Raw genomic sequence first — 17,523 nt, 5'->3', positions numbered from 1 at the left:
GATCCTGAATAATGTGGTAATTAAGCACATGAATTTACAAACAAATTGCTCATCCATCCAACAAAGACTCAGAGATGTGATAACTTTACTGTTCACCAAATATCTTGAGTACTAAACGTTCATCGATTTGACTAGTAAGTCTAAGTTGCCATTTTAAAAGCAAATATAGATAACATCCTAAAATAAATCGTCACAAGGTTTATCAAAATTTGCATACGATTATAACATACAAATCAACAAACACTTCACCATATAATTCATCACATAAGAGTGCAATTCTCCTTCTAATCCATTTCCAATTTAGGAATAATAAACCAATAGTTCTAATCAAATATTTTTCAACCCACAGACACAAGGACTTAAAATATCGACTTTACTAGTTGTGCATGAACAATTGATTAATTTAACCCTTTTATAATTTAATAATTACTTTTTATAAATGAATCTTTAATAATCCATTAAGGTAATAATGATAATAATTGTAGTGGCTTGGAGTATGTAGTATGAGTAGTATATAGTAGTAATAGTAGTAGTATTGGTGGTGGTATTATACATAGGTAGTAGTAGTGGTAACAAAACAACAATGGGAATTATCATAATAATAATAATAATGATAATAAAAATTGAAGTAAGTAGTACGTAAGTAGGAGTAGTTCATAAGTAGTAGAATGTTAGTAGTAGTAACCAATAGTATTGAAATACTAATAATAATAGTTCAAAAAAGTCCAAATAAAAGTCTTACTCTTTGTTAATTTATCAAGGAATAAACAAAGGCCAATTTGGTTTCTTGATTGGAGTAGGAGTACGAAATAAATAGCAAGGGAGGAAGGAGGAGGTGGTGGGTGCAGCAGCCCGCGGGGAGGGTGGCCGTGGCGGTGCGGCGAGGCTGGGCTGGGCTGGGCCGAGGTGGACGAATAGGAAGGTGAAAGAATTTGAAGTTTCTTTACTGATTTAGGATAAAATTAAGCATAAAACTTACACTATTTATAAGCAATTTGGATTAAAACATCTGGTTGAAACTCAATCTTAGTAAATGATTATGATGATGCCACATATGGTGGGAGGAGGATTGAGGTAATTGTAATGGTGTTTCGCCTTATTTTTGACACTTGGAGGAAGGAAGGTGGTAAAAGATGTGTAATGGAGGGGAGGTGTAAATGGTGAAGATTGTGAAGAAAAAGCTTCCATGAAGGTATAATGGTGAATGGAGGAGATGATACTTACGTATCATAAGGAGGAAGATGGGATTTTTTTTTTTAAATTCTAATAATAATAATAATAATGATAGTATTAAATTAGAATGCTAATAGGTAGGTTGACGTACCATTTTTGTGTAGTACTAGTGTCCTACACATATGAATTGAACTTGTGTAAAAAAAACGAATTTGGTACTTTGTCGTCTGAATCGGGTACAAAGTGTTAACGGTTAAAAATCTGATTTTTGGTTACGACAAATTTTGCTTGACTCGTATAAAAATAAAATCGTCTCTGTAAAATCATATATTTTTGTATAATAATAAAATATTTCAAAAACTAAGGAGAAAATGCATAAAACTAAGCATTTATTAAGAAAGAAAGCTATGAAAAGAAGGTAATAACAACCTTAATACTCATCAAATGAGTGCCATGGCACTCATCGGGATTTGGATGAAAAACTTTCGGGTTGGGTAAGTTTTTCAAATTTGAATTATGCACGACATTAAAGGTTCAGACTCGACTACCTTATATAGGTAACATCCAAACTTGAGGGGGTTGATCCCTTCCTAAATATTTCGTATAATAAAAGGAAAATTTTGAAAAATATCTTTGTGCATTTGACTTTTGTCATTAGTCACAAATTTATAAATTATTATGATTGGGGGTCAATCCTTTCCCAAATAAATTAAGTTTAATTAGATTTGAAATCGCTGAATGTGAGCCCCATTAAAGAAAATTTTGACATAATACGTCATCAAGTAGTGGTATTAAAATAAAAACAAAATAAAGGTATGTAGTTTGTTTCTCTAAATTCTACTAACTTTTACTTTAGGGAAATTTCTCATTGGTACTCTTAAAATTTTTTATTTTTCTCAATGGTAAATAGCAAAAATTCAAATCATCTTCGGTAATCACAAATTATTAGAACTGATTAATCATAACATTAATGATTTATTTTGGTTGAAATTTTAATTAGTGTAAGATTTTTTTTAATAATTAAATTATTTTCAAATTAATAAAAATACCACCCAATCCCCAACTCCAGCCACCCCCACTCTTCATCGACCCCCGGCGCCGGCGTGGCCATATCTGAATATCCCTCCTTCTCGACACCGGTGCCGCACTCTTCCGCACACCAATCCACCCAACGCCTTTCCAGAAATCCCTCTCCCTCCCCCCACTGCACGACGCCCCCTAAAACCATTAACCCACCTTTGAAAAACTGTAACCGACCCTCCCCGCCATCGCTAGGGTTTTGGTTGGGGTTTTTCGAGGGATTTTTTCAGAGAGTTTAGGGATTCGTGGGGGTAGGGAAGGGGCTGGTGGTTCATGCGACACTACCGTCAAGGGTCTAGGCGCGGCCAGCGCATGGGGAAGGGGGATCGAGGCTGGGCGTGGCGCGTGGATGGTGTCTAGCGGTTGGTGGCTATGGTGGGGGAAAGGGTGGTTGGTAATTATTAAAAAAATAATTAATTATTTAAAAAATAAAGGATAATTTGATTTTAAAGGATATATTAGTCATTTTTCCTTTAGTTAACTATGGTTAGGCTTAATTGTAGATTAATCTCATTAATGTCACCATTGAATTAGTAACACAAATAGTTGATTACCAAAGATAATTTGATTTTTTTTTTATGTTTTTACCATTGAGAAAAATTAAAAAAAATAAAAAAAAAATAAATAAAAAAAAAAAAAAAAAACTTAAGAGCACCATTGAGAATTTTCCTTTACTCTATTCCATTTATGTCAACTATTTATTCAAATTTTATCATCTTCTATCCCACTTCAGTGACCCACTTATTTTTAATAATTATCATATATGTCGGGAGCGGATTCTAGCAATCTACAAATTAGAAAAATATCAATCAAAGGATCAATTATAGAATATAATATTTAACTTCACATATATATAATAAGAAACAAGCTAAAAAGGAAAATATGCATGGTCAAAAATATTAATGGAATCATAGCTCATCAATCAAGGGTTTGATTGATCCAATCAAGAAGTCAACAATCAATTAATGATCTTATGAAATCAATCAAGACTATAGAATAAATCAATTAAAGCTAAATCCGGAAACAAATCACTTGATTGACAAAATATTATTTTCGCAGTGGTCCCAATTGAGTACGGACGGTACAGACTTAACTGCACCTTTCTGAGTAAGTCGACCGCCTTTCTGAGCCTTTTTAAGAAGGCATCTTCGCTTCAAAGCTTGGACCATTTGATGATGTGTAATGAATGGTTGGGCAACAAGTACAATTACGTCCCATGATTGAAGGAGCGAATCAAGGAAATATCAATCAACATTTCCTAAAAGATGAAGATACCAATCAATATTGTCAACATAACGTGGACTCTTCAATAATTACCTTTATTAGACTTACAATTTATTATAAATAGTGATACTCTTTGTAATAGAATTCATTCATACATTGTCTAATACAATTTAATACACTTTTATCTTTGGTATTATGTCGTCCTCACTGATTTTATTTCATCTGTACTCAAAAATGCCTCTTTTACTTCGGTCTTTGTTCTTTGATTTATAATCCTTGTTATAATTTCGTTATCTTATTACTCTTAACTAATTCATTTGGAGATTTTTTTTTTTTTTAGCAAATTTGATTATTAATACCCCTTAAAACCTTTAACAAATTCCTAAAAGTTTTTTTTTCTAATATTTGTCCAAAACAATATATACTCTCTATCTCTTTCTTCCTAAATGAAAAAGTATCTATATGTCGACTTCTGTATAATAGTGAATTAGGTTAGGTCTCGTGTCATGCACAATCTTCTACAATTGTATATAGTTATAATTATTGAATGATAATTATTATAATCATAAATTAGTCGAGAAATATTAAAAGTATGTGATATGTTGATTTTTTAGTTGTAGCTTCTAATACATAACTAAAACAAAAGTAGGCAAAAAATCTGAGCAATATTGTAAAACATGTCACAAAATTATTTTAAGAATAGGGTTTTTCTATATAGTAACCCTGTTAATTTCGCTTTTCTACGTTGTGCCCCAACATATATCACTTTCTACGTTGTAACCCCAACATATATCACTTTCTACGTTGTTTCTACACGGTAACCTTGCCTTTATCCCGCTGTTAAAATTCCGTTAGTGGGACGCACTCTCAATTTATTAATATTTTTTTTATCAATTTGTGCGTTGGAAAATGTTCTGATTAAGGTTTTGGGGGGCTATTTTGGCTCTTAAGGGCCCAAATTGAACTCAGGTTTCACAAAAAAATAACGTAAATGCCTCGTTTTGCTTATTAAAACGTGAACACGTAAATCGAGACATTTCTTAATAAGCAAAACGAGGCATTTAAGTTATTTTTTTGCCAACTCTGAGCTCAATTTGGATTCTTAAGGGATAAAATAGCCCCCAAAACCATAAACGGAATATTTTTCAATGCGCAAATCGATAAAAAATATTAATAAATGGAGAGTGGGCCCCACTAACAGAATTTTTAACAGCGGGATAACGGCAAGGTTACCGTATGGAAACAAAATGTATATTTGGGTCACAGTGTGGAAAGTGATATATGTTGGGGCACCACGTAGAAAAGTGAAATTTACAGGGTTATTATATAGAAAAACACTTAAGAATATGATTTTTGATTTATAGTTGTTCAAATTTTTTAAGAAAGATTAGTGAAATCTTTACATTTTATATCAGCCCGTCTTGTGTGTGGCTACTTATAAAAGAACAAAGTAACCCATTTAACACTGACCAAGTAACCCTTGTAATACTGACTGAGTAACCCCTATAATACTAACCGAGTAACCCTATAACACTAACAAAGTAACCCTTTTAACACTGATCAAGTAACCCTTATTACACTACGAGGTAACCCAAGGCACACAGTGTGGACAGCCACATATAAGACTTTGTATAAATACATAATTACAACGCATTAATATGGAATATGTATATAAGATAATATTATTTTGTAAATAATTTGTTTCCTTAATCAATATATTTTCTATATATATATATATATATATATATATATATATATATATATATATATATATGTACACACACACACTAAAGTTATCACCGGAGGGACACTTGGCATGATTTACTGAAAAATTTTCCCTCCAAAATGCTCTACTTTAAAAAAAAAAAAGAAATTCTATTAAAAAAAATTAAAATTCTTTTAATAAATTCTTTTAAAGGATAGACATTAATAAATTCAAATTTCAAAAAAAAAAAAAAAAAAAAAAAAAAAAAAAAAAAAAAAAAAAAAAAAAGTGTTACAAAATTCATTAAATTTCAAATAACTTTATTTCAATTAACTATTATTATTAGTAAATCATACTTTATAAATCCGTGCATTGCACGGGCCAAAACTAGTGTCATACTCGGAGATGACACGTGTCATACTGGTGTGTATTTTAGTATATAGTTATTGATTGATTAATTGATTAATTTATACTCCATATAAGTTTCAGCAAGTCGGTGCAGCAGGGTGCCACGTCAGCAAACAAGTAACCCCTAGAAAAAGTAACCCCTGACCGACCTAGTAACCCTTAGTAACCCCCGACCTAGTGACCCATAGTAACCCCTGACCGATCTAGTATCCCCTAGTTGACCTAGTAACCCCTTGCCAATCAAGTAAACCCCGACCTAATAACCCCTAGTGACCACCTCAAAGCCTTAAGCTCCACCACACCACCACCTGCTACACCTCACTCATCACACAAACCACTGCCCCTTACCACCACCCCACACCACCAGCCTAAGCTCCAAATACCACACAACCAACCCCTAACCCACGCCCCCTACCCTTAACCCACATCACCTACCCCTAACCTACGCCACCTACATACCCCTAACCCAGATCCACCCACCTAAACCATTACCAAAAACCACCCTAACCCTGACCAAACCTGAACCCTACGCCACCAGCCCCCGCCCCAAACCCACCTTAACCCTGACCGAACCCAAAACCCACACCCAAAACCCACCCTAACCCTGACCGAACCCATTACCATACCCAGATCCAACCTATAACCCTAACCCACGCCACCAGCCCGTCGTCGTTGAAGGTTTTCGAAGCTCCAAAACAACCCATATTTAAATCATCGTCTTCGTGTTCCTCATTATCGAAGATCCTCGAAGCTCCAAACCAACCCATCGAAAATAGCATTGGTTTGGCCAATTATTTATAGTAACATTGGTAGATTGAAGAAGAAAAGAGGAGAGAGAAGACTGTTGAATTGGTACATTTAATAAATAAATTAAAAAAAAAATTGTGGCTGGCCACATATGAAACTTATTATACAAGTTTTTAACTTTTAATCATTAGCCATATATAATTTCGTAAATTTTTGGAAACGAGAAAACATGGCCTAAGTTAGCAAAATTAAGTCCAATAAAAATTAAATATCTTAAATGAAGTTAAGTTCAAATAATAAGCTCCCATGATCATGAAGTTAAGTACCTTAAATGAAGTCCAATAAAAATATGGTAAAAATAACATACAAAGGTGAAAAAGGGTAGGAGGTGGAATTATGCATGTCTTTACAGAAGTCATCATCTTTACCAAGGAAAATGAATTGGTTCAGGCTGCAACGCCCTCTTCACAAGCTCGCTCTGTTCTTTAACATGAACTTGGTAAAACCCGGTGACTGTGGCAGCAGAAGGAGGACGACCCACATATTTTATACTCTCCATATTTCCTCTCCGAAGAGCTTTCATGGAAGTACAAAGACGGGGTGCTATGTAGTTGAATGCGCCCATATTCATCGGCTCCTCTTGGCACCACAAAATCTCAGCATCTGAAACAGTCAAACAGTTAAAAGAAAAGTACATGAATTTATAGAGATTATATGATACTGCATGTTCACAGTCAGAATTTTAATGACTAGCATATAACAATATGCAGAATGTTTAGTGCAGATTCTGCTGGAAATTGCTGCAACATACTTGGAAATCGCTGCAGTTCCTGCTGGATTAGATCATAGGGAAAAGGACAGATTTGTTCAACTCTACATATCGCTATATCCGTAGTGTTATTTTTTTTCCTCTCATCATCAAGCTCATAATACACCTGCATATTACACAAAACAGAAAAATTGATAAAAGATGGGATGTTACAGACATAAGAATGAGGAAGACCAATTTATGTGAATAAAGTTGAAGTGAAATAAGCCTCATTGGAAGCAAATACTATTTTAGGCACCAACACCTCAAAGTTTTAACATGTTTTGGAATCTGAACATGTCAAGGATATGCTAAATGATCACAGGTATGATGATTCAAGCACGGGTACATGTCCAAGCATTGGACAAGTTAAGGCTAAATAATATGAACAGAGTATTTTAACTGCTCAAAAAATTAAACTTTGGTTTAGGGACAAGACATTCTTAAAACATATACTTCGTATATAATTGCATAAGACTTAGCTTGATTTTCATGTATAAATGCATGTGTACATATATCAGGTAGACTGCATCTAGTCAAAATTATCTCAAAGGCCATTTAATTGCACATATCGCATTGATCTGCTTTCTCTTATCACATTTTCCCTACAAATAAATGGTTCAAGACAATCAAGTTTACACGTGAAATTTTGAGTATTTCCGAAGAATTCATAACCTTATTGGGGTATCAAGTTTCCTACTGTCATACTACACTGGTAAATAGAACAAAATAAACACTGGTAAATAGAACAAAATAAAGAGTTGAAGAAACAAAGAAGGCAGGATTCAATTAAGATCTGTTTCAATGCCAGCAATCAATTTTTCCAAGTTTGACTGATTTTTTCTCATTAAAACGATTTTAGATATAAATCAGGAAAGGTGGGAATGCTAAATACCTTGCCAGAACAAAGAACTAGACGTCTAACACCCTTTTCAAGATCAGACTGATAGTTTTGATCCTCCAGGAGACGCTTAAAGCTAGTTTCATGCAGATCATCAAACTCAGATAAATCTGATTTGCAGTCCTTATGGCGGAGCAAGTTCTTAGGAGACATCACTATGAGAGGCTTCCTGAATTCCCTGTGGACCTGATGAATCTGGTATGTCAATTCTTCCGAACAACGACAAACTTTCAAAAGGTGCTCATATAGATATCCCATGTTAGTTTAATATACCTGACGTCTCAAAACATGAAAATAATTTGCTGGGGTTGTGACATTAACCACTTGCCAATTGCATTCTTGAATCTGCCTTGTCGGATCAGTTGCGATCTCATGTGGGTTGTCATCACACATCTGAACATCACAAGTTTTACAAATAAGAAAAATGATATATAGAGCTATTAGTGTCAGAGTCCAGTGCAGGAAAACTGTAAGGATAAAAAATATAAATTTTTCAGGGGAAATTGCCTGAAGAAAACGCTCTAAACGAGCACTCGAATGTTCAGGTCCTTGACCATCATAGCCATGAGGCAGCAGTGCCACAAGCCCAGTTTGACGTAACCATTTTGCCGCCCCACTGCTTAAAAACTGATCAAATATAATTTGTGCCTCATTTGCAAAATCACCAAAACTGAGCTTCCCAAAGCAGCAGTGAATTTGGATTTTCCATCGAATAGCCCAACTCAAATCCAAGAACACCAAATTCTGAGAGGGAGCTACATAATAATATTGAACACGTTTATCAGGGAAGTGTTATAAACTTGTAAGCATAATGAAGCTAACAGATAGATGTAGCTAACTATGCAAATGGATCAGCATAATGATTCTGAATCAGGTCGAAAACCAAACTTTGCTAAAACTAGATAACTTAAGCTCAAATTTAACTTCAGCATAATCTCAGATAAAAATTAAGTTCGGTTCAGCAATATTACATTAAGCAATTATAGGTTAAAAAGGTAATAGACCCTAGGATAAGGTTCATGACTTTAAGACCATTCAACCAGCATGTACAAGTATGATCAACCAAAACAAAAATGCAAAATATATAAACCTGACCTGTTGCTGATAGTAAACATTTCGGCTTTTTGCTTCTCCATGACATGTTTAAGTGGGTAGTATTTCTCTTCTGTCTCTTGATCAACAACAACAGCATGCCTATGACTGAATGTTCCCCTTTCAACATCTTGACCAGATATTCGAATATGAATCCCGTCTACCAACAATGTCCCAAAGGCCAGAGCTTCAGCAAAGGCCCAATCTACACCTTGACCTGTTTCAACCATCTGACGACGTTGCTCATAGATCTTCTCTACCACTTTGTGGGCATTGAGATTCTTCGGAAGGGTTGAGATGGCCTTCCCAACACTTCTTAAGATGTCTGCCTTAACCCTGTGATTGAAAATACTTATCAAAGTAACAAATGTATAAGATAAAATTGCATAATTTGAATGATCTTATAAGATGTACCCGGTATCCTGTATCTGAGCAGGCTGATCCGGTGACTTAAGTCCTGCCCAATTTGCTTCAAGCCAATCCAGCTTTTGGGGAACATAGCTTTTACTGGCCTCGAATTCCTCATTTAGAATTCTGCTGACCTTTTTCTGAATCTCTTCAATATCTTCTGTTGACAAAATTCCAGATTCAAGAAGTTTTCTTTTGTACTTCTCAAGAACTGGGGGATGACTGCGAATGACCTGAAATCAGCCACTTCAATCATTAGTATAATGCATCTATGTTCTATAACTTACAAGTAATTCGTAATTGGAAAATTTAAGGAAACATCATTTTTGTATGATATATTTTCATGAAGTGCTAACATGTTTCATCCAATTAATCTTGTTTATTTACAGTTTACAGTTCAACTCCACAATGTTTTTGCCATGTTTTTGAGAAAGAGATGATAGTATTTACTTTTTCGATCAAAAGAAAGTATGCAACATTCTGTCAGATAGCCTAAAATGCTGATAACTTTTGAAAATGCAGATGTATTACTGGACTTGGAACAAGTATGAAAACCAAATTAAATCAAAGCAGGCAAAGTTAAGATCATGCAATATAAATTGGAGTAGCACTTGTAAGTTTTAACAAACAGAATGCAAGCTAAGAAAACTAGCATACTATATAAGAGTAATAAGACTTACCTTGTTCATGGTGGGTTGTGTGAATGATGGCTCGTCAATTTCATTATGATCAAACCTACGATAACAGACTATGTCGATAACAACATCTGAATGGAAGGTCTGCTGCCACTCTGCTGCAAGCTCAGATACCCGAACAACAGCTTCCAAATCATCCCCATTTACATGGAAAATAGGAGCATTTAATGCTTTAGCCACATCAGTACAGTACTCAGAAGATCTTCCAGATTTCGGATCAGTTGTGAATGCTACTTGGTTGTAAATCACAATATGTATCGTTCCACCAGTAGTGTAGCTTGGAAGAGCACTTAAGTGAAGAGTCTCATAGACAACACCTTGCCCGGCAAAGCTACCATCCCCGTGGATCAATATACCCAAGTTTTTAGCTCTTTCCACATCATCAGAATAAAACTGTTTGGCCCTTGTTTTACCAACAACTACAGGATCCACAGCTTCTAAATGACTCGGATTTGCAACCAAAGAGAGGTGAATCCTCTTCCCGCTTATAGTAGGTCTGTCAAAAGAAGTTCCTAAATGATACTTGACATCACCAGTTCCAACATAGAGCGCGTCATCAGGGATAGGCTTCCTACCACTACTGAACTCGCTAAAAATCTGATGAAGTGGTTTTCGAAGAACATGTCCCAAGACATTTAGTCTTCCTCTATGAGCCATTCCCATAACTATACTCTCAACTCCAAGCTCAGCTGACCGATCAATCATCTCTTTCATGCCTGGAATTAGAGCTTCACAACCTTCCAACCCAAATCTTTTCGCTGTTGACCACTTATTTGCCAAGAAATTCTCAAACTGTGTGCTCCATACAAGCCTATCAAGCATTACTTTGCAGCGATCTTTACTGTACTCCACAAGTGTTGGAGTCTCAATTCTATCTGTTAACCAGTTACATTTTTCGCGGCCAAAAATATGCATGTACTCATAACCAATGCTCCCACAATAGGTCTGCTCAAGCCTGTCTAGAATACTTCTGAGTGTTTTTACAGGCCTGTTTTCTGACAGAAACCCTGATAACTTCCAAACACCAATAAAGAACTCCCTATCAAGATCAGCTTCAGTAAAACCATAAAATTCCGGGCTCAATACCTCAGGCACTACCCTGTGTTCTAAGTTCAGTGGGTCTAATTTCGCTTTCAGATGACCATTAACCTGATACGCTCTTACAAGTAACAACAGTTTCATGCTTTCTTGGATAGTCTGCCCTGAAACACCAGGATATTTTGGAGCATCCCCAACAAAATTCCTGAAAAATTGATCCCATGATTCTGCTCAGGTCAGCTTCCCAAGCACGCTGAAGTTCTTCTAAGTATACACTGTTAGTCCCATCTAAGAAACTGTCAGCAAGCCTAGAGAGGGGCACGGGGTGTGGAACCGGAGCTGTTCATGCTTTCGGTTTGAGGAGTGTAGAGTGAAAGTAACGGTTTGGTGATGGAATTGTTGGAAGTTCTTGAAGTAAAACCAAGAAAGTTATGGTGTTTATTCTTTTGACTGTTGGGATTTAATGGCTATTGGAATCCCTTAATTTTAGCTTCCTCTTATTGCTAATTTAATGGGCATTATTGCTGATTAATGTTGTTACATAAAGACTAGCCGTTACCCTTTTAATGTTGATTAAAGCTAGCTCTTATTGGGGATTAATGGGTGATGTTATACCACTTGATTGATGACCATTTTCCCCTTAATTGCTGGTTGCTTTTACTCCCTCCATTGTCTTATAAATCAACCTTATTCACCTCCGAAAGAGATAACAACAAAAACTCAGCCATCTTTAATTTCTTACCTTCTCTTAAAAAATATCCCTTCGGTTTTTGGGCAAGTATTCTGAGTTCCAGTCGGGTTTGTGAGTGCACACAAATTCCGACGCCGTGCTTATCCTGGAGGGCGACCGCTTGATGTCTACTGCACCGGGGTAGCGCGGAATCGTCTTTTAGGTCAGTGGTTTACCACGACGCGGCAACTATCAATCGGTCTACACAACATTGAGATAAGTATTTTCGTTTAATTTGCTTATCTACTAACAATCTAAAAGACGATTGATATGATTTCTAAATACTTGAATTTTTTGATATGTCAAATTTAGACAATGTTGTGATTCGGTTTTATTGAGACCAATTTTTGTGTAAAATGTTCTTGTTGTTCATGATAATGAATTACGCAATCCTTTTATAGATGGTGATATTATTGCTTTATGTCCATATCATGCTATGTATATGATCGTTAATTTTATTTGCAATGATTAATATAATGGCAATTATGTTGCATTGGTATTAATTTGTTACATATGTAAGCCGCCTGCAATATGCCTTCAATACCAACTTTGGTTAGTTGAGAATTGTGAGTATGTGTGTATACTATACATTATGTTATGTAATCTGTATGTACTATGTAGTAATTATTGGACACCTATTTTTAATACTCCAAGATCCTTAGTATATATACTCTACTTTAGGTGATGGTTGGGTGAATTTAAGGATTTATTTTTTGCTAATGTTTTGAGCTGGTGAATGTTGGGATGTTAATAAGTATACAATTTTATTTTATTTGGTGCAATTTTTATGTTGCGTAGATATGCTGTTAGACTGATGATGAAATAATTTCATTTTATAATTGGGTGTCACTTACGATGAGAAGGGTTGCAATGTATTATGGAAAGTTAGGTTGGGATAATGGGATTTTGTCCTCTAAACTTTTCAAATTGATGGTTCGTTGTTGCTGGGACTTTTCTTGGGTAATACCAAGCATATGTATTTTTTTTTATTTTATTTATTATTATTCATGAATTTTTATTAAGTATTGTGATACAGTATTGCAATGAAGGTTGTATTGTTGAGATGATTGTTAGCAATTTTTTAGATTCTTTGTTTTTGTATTGGGTCTAATGTTCTCATATTTTGTATGTCAATTTGGATTGATTTTGTTTACATATGGTTAGTGTGTATATCCTAAACTTTGATTTGCATGTTGGTTTAGTCCAATTACAAAGAAATGTTACTTCCTTGTAGTTATTATTTTCTAATGCCTTTGCAAATATTTTTGAGATTTTAGGACTTGTTTGTTATTCGCGGATTTTCGGGAGCAGTCCCAAAGATGACCCCCGATCAAAGGTCATCCTTGGTCGGTTTGGGCTCAAATTTTGGGAGTATGTTTGGGGCACATGAGGCTTATTTTTCAACGGTTGGATTCTCACTAGCTGCTCAGATTAGTGAGTTATGATGACATCTTGAGGCCTTTATTTACAACGAAAACGGTTGGACATCTCATAGAGGTCTCACACATGTTACTTGATTTAATTCAACGGAGGTTCATTCTAAACCAAGTCTCATGTTATTATGTTATATCATTTGGATTAATTCCTAGTAACCATCTTGACAAATATATGCTTTTATGGTTGTTGACAAAGTATGTTGAATGTTGAATTTGTCAATTAAATATTTGTTGAATGATTAATAGAAAGTAAAAGTTATAATGTCGATATTTTATGAGCATAACATTATATTGCATAAAATCAGTTACCTTTAATTTGTTGGTTCTACATTTTGTGGATTAACTTGTTATTCAGTAGGATGCTTTGAGCAATGTTTTTTAACATGTTTTTGAGGTGCATGTATGTACTCCGAGTACTACTTTTTAGCATGATTTATGTATGGTGTTGAGTAAGGAGTTGAGATATACTATGTCAATTGATTGAACCCATGGTATGCAATACTCGTATTGAGAAGCTTTATTCATAACTCATTTGATTCATTACCTTATTTTCGGTATTTCATTAACATGTGTGAAATTTATAAATTCTCAAACTTGTTGAGTTTCGTGAAGGGAAACTATGTGATAATTTTTCTGTAAGGATATTATATGACTTTCTCTTTGGAGAATTTTCGAGTAAAGTGTTTTGGGAATTAGACTACTATTTTTCCAATTTTTTTATGGTGGTTTATTGTTACTGCCTATAACTCTTTATTGTGTTATAAATTCTTTATGAATAAAGCATGACTGAATTTCATATGTTGGCATGAGAATTAATATTTTGAAGTTGAATTATTATATATCTTTGATTAATTTAATGTTTCAAAGATCTATCTTTATTCCCCTGTCCACCTTATATATTACTCCCAAGTCCTATGACATAGTTATGAGTTTTTCCTCAATCATGTATTTGACTACGTTTTATTTGGGATTTGGACCTTATGTTTTCATGTGGGGGTTATAAGTTTTTGAACTTATAAAATTTCTATATAAGGAGTTTATGTCATTACAGACCCCATATGAATTTTGGAGGGAGTTTCATTCATTGAGAATGTAGGTTTTAGGCGTACTGCTAAGGGCTTTGATATGAATCGGACTTTGTTGTCCAATGTGGGGGAAGTAATAAAGAATTAGTGTTGGACTCAAAGTCTAGTCTCAGTTTTTGCTTGGTAATTGCATTTTAGTTCATGACTTTTTATGCGAGTCTTGGAGTAATTTTATCCTGAGTGTGATTGATCCTTTATATGGAAAATTTGTCTTTGAGCATATTTGTATGTTTGTTAGCACTATGTTTCAAGTGATTAGATATGCACATTAATGTTAGAGTTTTCTATTGTTTAATGCAAAGCCTGAAAGTGATAAATTGTGCTAAAGACGGTTTTTGATGGTGTTTGCCTTACAAGTTTGTTTTGGTAACTCTATGTCTTTAGAGTATCTACTTTAAATAAGTGGAATATTATGAGTGATTATTGTTCCGTGGAAGAAGTCATTGAATATTAGTTAGATTATGTCTAACTATGTGTAGAATTTTACAATCTTTTTCCTGGGATTGTGATGCTTAATATCTCTTCTATGGATTGTGTTGCTAATTCACTGAGTTCTCGTTGGAAGTCTTTAAGGCTAAACATTTGATTTGGATGAGTCATTGCTATCAGATAATTTTTTTTTTTTGAATTTATTGATTATATGGGAGCAATTTGTGTCTATTTAATAGTGTTATGTTTCTTGGGAGCTATGCTTAATCTAACATTGCTTATTATGTAAGTGGATTAAGCAGGAATACTCTTAATCTAACATTGCTTATTATGTAAGTGGATTAAGCAGGAATACTCTTAATCTAACATTGCTTATTATGTAAGTGGATTAAGCAGGTATACTCTTAACTCGAGCAATGATTATTAGATCGTTTTGAGGAGGTTGCATAGATACTTGAAAAGTACACAAGATTAGAGTTTGCACAAATGCAAGTTTCCATGAATCTTGGAGTTCGACGATGAGTTCAAACTCAAGCGGTTATGTCTACTCCACTAAGTAGTGGAGTTATGTTTTGGAAATTGTGCAAAGCAACCTTGTTTTGCTATGTTTGTTTTGGAATAATCTAAATTTATTGCTTTTGAATTGACAGATTATGAGGCAAGATGGTCAAGGGTATATGGCTCTTATGAGCACATGTGCTTGTAAATGTTCCATTGAATGAGAATTCCTTGTGATTTGCAAGTCGTGGTTACTTTTGATTGAACCATTTCTATAATGGTTGATGTCAAAGATGACTTGTCGAATGGGGTGATATCACTAGACTACATAAAGTCTAAAAGAAATGTTACGGATCCGTTAACTAAAGGCCTTGTACAAAACTAGTTTTGGTAACATCGGAGGGGATGGGACTAAAAGCCCAAAGTATGAATTATAAGTAATCAACTCCTACTCATTATGAGTTCAAAGGGGAACGTTATAAAATAATTCGAAAGCACAAAATTTTATTTTTGTCCATCCCTAGATGTTTGATTTGTGCTTGCTACAAATGGAAAGAGGATGAGCAAATGGCTCTTAATGAACCCATATCCATATTTTTGGTGGTGTGATGTAGCGCACACTTGATGGGATTCACCTACTTAGGTGTGGAAGTGTGGTCGCTTCCTATGAGTATCGGGTGGGCTAATACTCTAGAGCACCTATGAGCATCCAGGTTGGACGTATGGCCAGTATAATGCGTCACCTTTATTCGCGGAATTTCAGAATATTATACATGTTCAATTGTGTGACTCAAAGAGACGGGTCCCTAACTCCCTATTAAGTTCAAGACGAAGGTCACTTGGTAGGTGAGGGATTATAGCTTGATGTCCACTATGTGTTAATTCAAGTCGCGAGACATTGACACTTATGCAATTGTTTTGTTTTGCCCAAAACCAATTTTCTCTCTTTCTTTCTTTTCACTTCTTCGAACCTGTGGGGGATTGTTGGAAGTTCTTGAAGTAAAACCAAGAAAGTTATGGTGTTTATTCTTTTGACTGTTGGGATTTAATGGCTATTGGAATCCCTTAATTTTAGCTTCCTCTTATTGCTAATTTAATGGGCATTATTGCTGATTAATGTTGTTACATAAAGACTAGCCGTTACCCTTTTAATGTTGATTAAAGCTAGCTCTTATTGGGGATTAATGGGTGATGTTATACCACTTGATTGATGACCATTTTCCCCTTAATTGCTGGTTGCTTTTACTCCCTCCATTGTCTTATAAATCAACCTTATTCACCTCCGAAAGAGATAACAACAAAAACCCAGCCATCTTTAATTTCTTACCTTCTCTTAAAAAATATCCCTTCGGTTTTTGGGCAAGTATTCTGAGTTCCAGTCGGGTTTGTGAGTGCACACAAATTGGCGACCGCTTGATGTCTACTGCACCGGGGTAGCGCGGAATCGTCTTTTAGGTCGGTGGTTTACCACGACGCGGCAACTATCAATCGGTCTACACAACATTGAGATAAGTATTTTCGTTTAATTTGCTTATCTACTAACAGGAATAACATGTGCTCTCCTTACATAAGAGTGTCCATAAGATAAACTTTTCCTCACAGCAAACTTTGTTGCACTCGAACCAGCTCTAAACCAAGCCATAACTGTTTGCCTATATCAAAATCCTAGCAATTGGTGTATATCATTGAATAGTATGATCACTTCAATGACTTCTACACCTGAAAAAAAAACTTATGTTTGTTACTCTCCATATTCCATGTATACTGATATATTAAAAAGCGTTCCTAAACAAACAAACGTGTCACGTGGAACCTTGTCATGCACTAGAATGTCTTGAACATGACATGTCATCCAGATGACAAAGATAATGTATGAAATTAAATAAAGTGTAAGAAAAAAAGGTTTAATCTTGGGGCTAAAACAATTAGATAAAAATCTTTACCATTTTATCTACTTATTAGTTATGAATTATGATTAGATAAAACACTCCATTACTTTTACCAAGAATTTTTACTACTACTATATACAAAAGATTAGCCATGATTTCACATTGCTTCTCATGCTC

At 34.8% G+C, this 17,523-nt stretch overlaps 1 pseudogene across 1 annotated transcript; it reads right to left on the bottom strand.

Annotated features, from left to right (window-relative positions):
• Nucleotides 1-6,742: 6,742 nt before the first annotated feature.
• Nucleotides 6,743-17,099, bottom strand: LOC145590680 (uncharacterized; annotated as a pseudogene). The gene is made up of 9 exons (XR_014102127.1): nucleotides 16,997-17,099; nucleotides 10,227-11,687; nucleotides 9,553-9,779; nucleotides 9,142-9,474; nucleotides 8,554-8,801; nucleotides 8,320-8,439; nucleotides 8,041-8,232; nucleotides 7,149-7,272; nucleotides 6,743-7,000 (listed from the first exon to the last, which is right to left on the bottom strand). The product of XR_014102127.1 is annotated as an uncharacterized LOC145590680 (transcript).
• Nucleotides 17,100-17,523: the final 424 nt, after the last annotated feature.

This window comes from Chenopodium album, chromosome 18 (genome assembly GCF_948465745.1).
Source record: "Chenopodium album chromosome 18, dcCheAlbu1.1, whole genome shotgun sequence".
Taxonomy (NCBI): Eukaryota; Viridiplantae; Streptophyta; class Magnoliopsida; order Caryophyllales; family Amaranthaceae; genus Chenopodium; species Chenopodium album.
Note: the sequence above shows the minus strand (reverse complement) of the source record. Positions and strands in the feature narration are given on the sequence as shown.